A 6,928-nucleotide genomic window follows, 5' to 3' on the forward strand; every position below is an offset into this window, starting at 1 on the left:
TTGGTCCCTAGCGATACCAGAGGTAGACCGACCTTTTTGAATACTGAAAAATGACATCATGTAGGATGTCAGCGCTTTGGCGAATCTAAGCAGAGCTGGGAGATCCGCTTTTGAGACGTCCTCCAGACCCTCAAACAATGGGGTTCCCAGGCATCTTAAGCGCGTTTTTAGTAATGCCGGACATACGCACACAAGGTGTTCTAAAGTTTCCTTAACCTTCTCTCTGCATTTCCTGCATTTGTCCGTGTTAGCAATGCCTATCTTGTACGCATGTTCAGCCAATAGATTATGCAGTCCTTTCGCGAGAGCGTAAGTACGAATTGAGTCAGTTTTTTGTCGTTAGTTCTACACATGACTTTTGCTGTTTTGCATGTGGTCAAATTAGTCCACCTAGCTGCGACTAGTTTTTTCATGTAGTCGTCAATTTCATTGTATATAGTATGTCGTTCTCTTGTTCAAAAGGTAGTCTAGCAGCACTTTTTGCTATCTCATTTACTATTTCGTTCCCCATAATGCTCATCCAATAGATATGCAGCCTACTGTTTGCGGCTAGCCTTTCTATGGCCTCCGTGCTCCGTTGAACGTTTTTGGACTTAATACAATACGAGTTTATTGCTTTTATTGCTGCTTGACTGTCCACGTGTATATTAATTGTTGAGTTCTTTCTTGCTCTTGTGTAGGCTAGCTCTGCGGCTTTCCCCACAGCAAAAACTTCCGCTTGGAAAATACTGCTGTAGTCTGGCAGCTTGATAGGCTGCCTTATCCCTAGTTTTGAGCAGTAAATACCCGCTCCCATTCTGTCTAAAGTTTTAGAGCCGTCTGTATTGATGTGAAAAGTCGTATGGCCAGGCTTCATTCCTTTGTGCAATCCCTCCTCTTCAATTGTAGTGCGAAACTACCTCCTCTCCCAATTAAAGTACGGAGTCATTTAGTCTGTGCCACCTGAGCTCCACTTTCCTATGGAGCTGTGTCCGAATGTTTCTACAGGTGAATTACGCACACTTATTTTTATTTTATTTTATTTAAGTAAAGAAATCCATACTACTGTAATGTAATATTGCTTCTATTATTGAGACAGCAGCTGTACTTATATTTGCGTAGTTACCTTCGTAAAAATATGTTGTGACAGACATACGTTGTTGTAAAAAAACACATTTTACACATTGCTTTCGGAAGTGTTGGGGATATTTTACGCTTTGTTATGGAAATTTACAATTCTTCTTAAGGAAATTCAGGTAGCTGGTAAACCCTTGGGTAAGTGGCGTGGCGTGCTGAGCAGCGTGGGTTACTTTTTTTATGTTTGCATTTTTTCCATTTCATAGAAATGGAATTTTTCCTGGCTTTTCTGCTTAAAGTGATCTGAAATGTGTCTCATGTCTTATCAAATCCTCGAATGCCTGAGTGCATATTTTCTAATAAAGACAATCTGTCAAGCGTCTGCGTAACTATCGAGGTAAGAAGTTACCTTTTGTGTGGTACTTTTATTTATTTTTTGGTTAAAAGTAGCTATAAAGTTGCATGTAAATAGAAAATAACTGAACTGCCGTTTAATTTGAAATATTTTGGAATGTCACTACCGTTGTAAAGATCATGAAGCATCTCAAAATTATTAGTTAAAAAACTCTTGTTGAGCCTCACCAAAGTGAATTTAAGGCATATTGTGACCGCCAGCCCGCATAAATTGAGGAACACAATGTGTAAATAAATTCAAAAGAAACAATTTGAAGCACTCCGTTATCATCGCCGAAAACATACTAAGAAACTTTGCTCAAGCAAAAGCAGCAATGTAATAGCTCTCACTATACAAACGCCTCATACAAATGAAAGTTGGAAAAACTGTTTGCCTTTTCTGCATAAGAAAACTAGCAATTTTTGGATCAGCTTCTACGATTTAAGAAACAGATCTCAGTGTCATCATAGCTTCAAGACTTTTCTTGAAGAGCAAATGTTTATTGTTAAAAAAATATATATTTTTGGTAGAAATATATGTTCAAAGAAAACAACTTAGTATTATTGCAGGAAAGCCGAATTCCTCGAAGAACAATTGCATCACCGATTGCAGTATTTTCAAGAAGTATTATTAAAACCTTTCCTGGAAAGAAGTGCCACATCCGTAATCCAGTGACACATAGGAAAACAATTTTGGCTCAAACTACTTAAAGGAAATTGGTTTTTCGATTTATCAATATTTTCTGACGCACACATTTCAAGGCCACTGGATGTAAACTGACTGCCACATCTGTGTAAATTTTGAAAAAAAGAAATAAATAAGTATTCGAAGAAAATGTGCATAACTGAAATGTGTGAGAACAGCTACAGGAAATGAATATACACAGAGTAGATAAGTATGTAAAACGTTATAGCAAGTGTCTGGTAATACTAGATTTAAGAACATGAATATATTTTCCATTTTCTAGTGTCGCCATTCTTGCGTGGCGTGTGCCATTCTCCAGAGGAGGAAAAAATATGAAAAATCGTTGCGGCTTGTGATGATCTAACAGCGCTGACTTGTATGAAATCTGAACTGCCATAGCTGGAAATATGATACGATTTGTAATGATGGAATTGAAGTGATGATGGTTGTGTTGCACAAGGATTGCTGGCGACTGTGGCATGAGTTTTCACTTAACAAAAGCTGTGGTTGGTTATATTGTGAATGGCAACTGACAATTTGCACTTACGAGTACAATAAAAAGCCACAACAACACACAACATCCACTTTAAAGCCAACAGAGTCCCGAGTAAATCAAGTGTAGCCACAACAACACCAACAACACATCGAAGAAGATTATATAGCTCCAAATAAAGGTGAGTTCGCAGAAAAAGCAGAAAGTAACACACAAATACTTATCTATGTTTGTACGAGTGTATGTCAAGTATGTGGCAGCAGGAAAGATACATTAATGCTTGGGAAAATCTTCAAAGTTAGCGGAAAAGCACGAAATGGATTTATGCTGAATTTGTATGGCAAAAAATGTGGTGTTGAATCAAAGTGGCAGGAAATTTAAATATGCTAAAGGGTTTGCATTTGAAGGAATGGGAATGTCACTACACTTTTCTATACAAACCTTCTCCACAGATAACAGAACGCGACAAATTTGCAAAAATATAAGTCAACACGATTAAACGCAAACCAAACTTGCCCAAGACTTGCCCAGTTCAGAAGATCGGATATTTTGACGTGGATTTAAAGTTTTCACTTTTTGGCCAAGAGTATCACCAATTAAGTTATCAAAATTATGATGGATAAAACGATTTCCAACAAAAATGTTTGTCCTCAGACTCTTACAGTCGAGAAATTTTTTGTAGGAGATTTTGAAAATAGAAAAAATCAAGTATCGTGCAGTGGCTGAACTTTTATTTTTAGGAAGCAAAGGAAATTTATGAGTGAATATTGAAAGAAGAAAGATGAGTTGTTGAATTTAAACGTGGTCCAAGCAGATTTTTACCATGGAACAGTATACGCCACGCGAGCGCTCCCAAATTGTTGAAATTTACATTCAACAAAAGAAGTCAGTTGTGAAAAGAAGAAAAATAAGAAGAAAAGAAGAAAATTGTGATACCAATTATTCGTCGAAAGCGTATGAGGCAGTTCTGGTTTCAACAAGACGGCGCTCCACCCACTCACAGCTCGCACCACAATCGATTTTTTGAAGAAATTGTTTCCTCGCCGTTTGATGTCGAAAAATGGCGATTTTGACTGGCCACCCCGTTCGCCCGATTTAACGTCATCTGACTTCTTTTTGTGGGGATATTTAAAATCAAAGGTTTATATTAATAAGCCAAAGACCATAGAAGAGCCTAAGAACTACATCCGTGAGGAAATAGCCGCTATTCCAGCCGAAATGTTAGCTAAAACTATGGAAAATGTTGCAAAACGTGCACAATACGCCGTACAGGCTCAAGGCGGCCATTTGAGAGATATCATATTCAAAAAGTGATGTCAACAAATCTACTTGAGCCAAATAAAATTATTATTATTGTGAACATCAAAAAAAGTGTGTTTTTCTTTGATTTAAAAAAAAACACTTGGGTCCGTCGAATATGGGCAACCCAGTATAGGTATATATACAATAGATACAGGGTTTGATTGAAAAGTAATGAGCCTTACTTTTTTTAAGCAGTTTTATTAAACCTTTTGGCTTATGCAACTAATACTCTTCAAAATAGGGCCCTTGAGTGTCAATACACCGCTGGTAGCGGTCCTTCCACTGCAGGAAACATTTTTTAAACTCATTCGCCGGAATCGCGTTCAATTCGGCTGTCACAATTTTTTGGATCGCCTCGATGGAGTCGAAACGCCTCCCCTTCAGTTTTCTTTTCAGGTGCGGGAACAAGAAGAAGTCCGGAGGGGGCAGGTCTGGGCTGCAGGGAGGGTAAGGAAACACCGCAACCACCATCTTGGCCAATGCAGAGGTGTAGAGGAAGGCGGTGTGCGCCGGCGCATTGTCGCGATGAAGGGTTCAATTGTTGACGAGGTCGGGCCGAACCCGGGCGACGCGGTTTTTCAGCAGAAGGAGCACTTCTTTGTAAAATGCCGCTTTTACAGTGCTTCGTAGAGGTACAAACTCCTTGTGGACGATGCCTCGAGAGTCGAAAAAGATGATCAGCTGCATTTTCGCCACTGCAAAGTCCTAACACACTTTTAAAACAGCTTTCACGCGCGGAACGATGATAACTGCTCCGCTGTTGCCAGCGAACTGGGACCGGTTTCGAGGGGAAGGGGAAGGTCCAACGATCATTTCTCCCCACTAGCCGATTCGGTTGATCGCTTGGCAGACGTTCCGCGCGGGAAGTCTCATTACTTTTCAATCAAACCCTGTATACTATGTTTATCCACACACAGTTTATCCACTATCATTTTGTTGCATTTTTATGAAGAGAATTTTAAAATCCCTTCTTTATTTTAACAACCAATAAGATCGTATGGATTTTTTTCGCTGAAGTCGTCGGGTTAGCCCTACGGTATTGAAAAATTCGCTGTCTTCCTCGTTAACGTGCATCTAGAATATCTGTATTATGAACGTGCCAAGAGGCGGTAACAATATTTTTGAGAATTTTATTTTGAAGTCTTTGGATTATTTTGGATTTGGCACAGCCCCAAATTTGTATTATTTTGTTATATATAGAGAGTTTTGAATTTCGTTGAATGAGCAGTTCATTTTTATTATTTTCAAATTAAATTCGTTTCGTTTGGTTTTATTTTTATATACTCCTTCCCGTGCAACTTAGCATCAAGGGTTTTTCTAAGATATTTGACAGTGTTTGCGTATGGCCTAGTAGCATTATTCGGTGATGGTTTGCTTTTTACTGGTAAAGTTCGCATGAATTTAATTGATATAGTTTAATTTTACTCGCCAAATTTTCGTCAATTTTTTTAATGCGTCTATAGCAGTTTGAAGTTTAGCTGTCGTTTCTTCGGCGGTTTTTACTGTTGCGAGGGTTGCTATGTTCTCAGCAAAAGTGGCGGCCATAATTGCTTAGAGGTAATAGTACATCTTTTGTGAACAGAAGGTGAATAAGGGGTCCAAGGACCCACCTTTGCGGCACATTAGCGTTTATTTTCTCTAATTTAGAATACCCATTGCCTTGTTTTACACGAAAATAGCGTTCAATTATATAAGATTTCATAAAGGCACTGTGTTGAAGTGGAAGACATGAGTTCAATTTGTTGATAAGGCCTTCCTGCCAAACCTTGTCGAATGCTTGTGTGACGTCCAGGAAGACTATTGAGCCTATGTTTTTCTCTTCGAACGATTTTTATATTTCATCGGTAATTCTATACACCTGTTCTATGGTGGAATGTTTGCAACATAACCAGAATTGGTGCGAAGGTGTCATATAACGAGGTTCTATGATTGGTTTTAAGCGATTTAAAATGAGCTTTGCCAGTATTTTTAAAATTTGCGGGAAATTGGAAGATTGGCCGGTAGGATATTGGCTGGTTTGGCAATCATAATTATCTCCGCAGCTTTCCACAGGCGTGGATGTCGGATCAGTGAATTAAATGGATTGGCCAATTTTACTAGGCTTTTGTTGGGTAGTTGTTTTAATAGCGATTAAAATCACTTGTTGAATGCACAATATATCAGAGAAAATATAAATAGTTCCGTTATATTCTGCGAATAATTTTTTGTATGCAAAAATCGCACAAAAGTGAAATTATGGGAAAATACGCACGAACTTATGGACTGACCTGATACTTCCGCTGTGACTAACTCAAATCCTGGACTGCGTGACTACTTGAAATGTACTGAGTAACTTGTGGGCTTGTGGCGAAATAAAGCAAGAGTTTAAAGCAAACCAAATAGCGGTCGCTCCTCGGCATGCAATAGCAAATCTCTGAGTGCGGCTATGACCCTTAAAACCCCTTTTGCCATTCGCAGTTGGCTTAAACTGAGAGGTCCCGCCACTTTTGGCACCCTATCAAGACGCAACCCACAAAAAAGAGAAGGAGGTCAAGCAAGCACCCAATAAATGCTGTAAGCCGAATCTATTTGGTTTTGAATAAGTCGGGTAGCATTGATATCCATAGTAACCAGCCGCTGGCATTATATATATACCCCTGTGAGCACCGCCTTTGATTTCATACCCCCCACTTTAAAGGGAATTAAATGGAAATCACATTTGACTTTTACGAATTTTGCTTTATTTCCCTTGCAAAATTTTTTTTAACGTTTGTTATTATGTAAGAATGTGTACTGTGCAGCCATCCGAAGGCTCTTCAGTTTCTTGTTTCTCAGTGTTCTTCAAAAGTTCAAATAAAAGTGTCAAATTAATTTTTCCTTCTCACTTTTAGCTAATTTATTTGCAAATTTAATTAGACCATTTAAACAGTAAATGCCGTAATATTAATGGCTTTACAGTCAAACAGAAATTAATTTTCGAAACGAAAATAAATGAGATTTTCAAAGTAGAAAGTAATTTG

At 38.5% G+C, this 6,928-nt stretch overlaps 2 long non-coding RNA genes across 3 annotated transcripts; both read left to right on the forward strand.

The window, feature by feature from the left end:
* Positions 1-1,166: 1,166 nt before the first annotated feature.
* On the forward strand, positions 1,167-2,159 carry LOC128867851 (uncharacterized). Of its 2 annotated transcripts, none has more exons than XR_008455036.1 (3): positions 1,167-1,254; positions 1,323-1,453; positions 2,020-2,159. It is a non-coding gene; the product is annotated as an uncharacterized LOC128867851 (long non-coding RNA). The 2 variants fall into 2 exon arrangements; XR_008455035.1 differs by lacking the exon at positions 2,020-2,159 and adding an exon at positions 1,529-1,665.
* Positions 2,160-2,188: 29 nt separating this feature from the next.
* Positions 2,189-3,168, forward strand: LOC128867850 (uncharacterized). The gene is made up of 4 exons (XR_008455034.1): positions 2,189-2,345; positions 2,418-2,808; positions 2,878-3,020; positions 3,080-3,168. It is a non-coding gene; the product is annotated as an uncharacterized LOC128867850 (long non-coding RNA).
* Positions 3,169-6,928: the final 3,760 nt, after the last annotated feature.

This window comes from Anastrepha ludens, chromosome 6 (genome assembly GCF_028408465.1).
Source record: "Anastrepha ludens isolate Willacy chromosome 6, idAnaLude1.1, whole genome shotgun sequence".
Taxonomy (NCBI): domain Eukaryota; kingdom Metazoa; phylum Arthropoda; class Insecta; order Diptera; family Tephritidae; genus Anastrepha; species Anastrepha ludens.